Source organism: Crocodylus siamensis, chromosome 1, assembly GCF_052110815.1.
Source record: "Crocodylus siamensis isolate JL-2025a chromosome 1, ASM5211081v1, whole genome shotgun sequence".
Classification (NCBI taxonomy): domain Eukaryota; kingdom Metazoa; phylum Chordata; order Crocodylia; family Crocodylidae; genus Crocodylus; species Crocodylus siamensis.
The window spans coordinates 425,584,480-425,584,792 of record NC_143395.1 but is presented as its reverse complement, the minus strand read 5'-3'; positions in this window follow the sequence as shown (position 1 = coordinate 425,584,792).

The window sequence follows — 313 nt, the reverse complement described above, 5'->3', positions numbered from 1 at the left end:
TGTGCTGACCCGTGCTCACCTCCATGAGCTCCCCCTGCTTTGGACGTCTGTCCAGCCTGTCTAACCTGCTCAGCTCAGGAGCCAAGGGCCCGTCTACTCCCATCTCCCTGGGAGCATCCTAGGCTGCTCCAGACCAGCAGGACCTTCCTTGAGAGGCTGCTGCTCCGCTCTGTTCAGGGTTGCTGCACCCCGGGGTGGTAAAGGGAACTCACAGTTCAGACCAGGTGCTGCTGGCACAGGGAAAGCCCTGCTCCTGCCCTGTGCTGGCACTGCTGAGGCAGCCACATGCTCACACATGGGAGAGGAGAGAGGA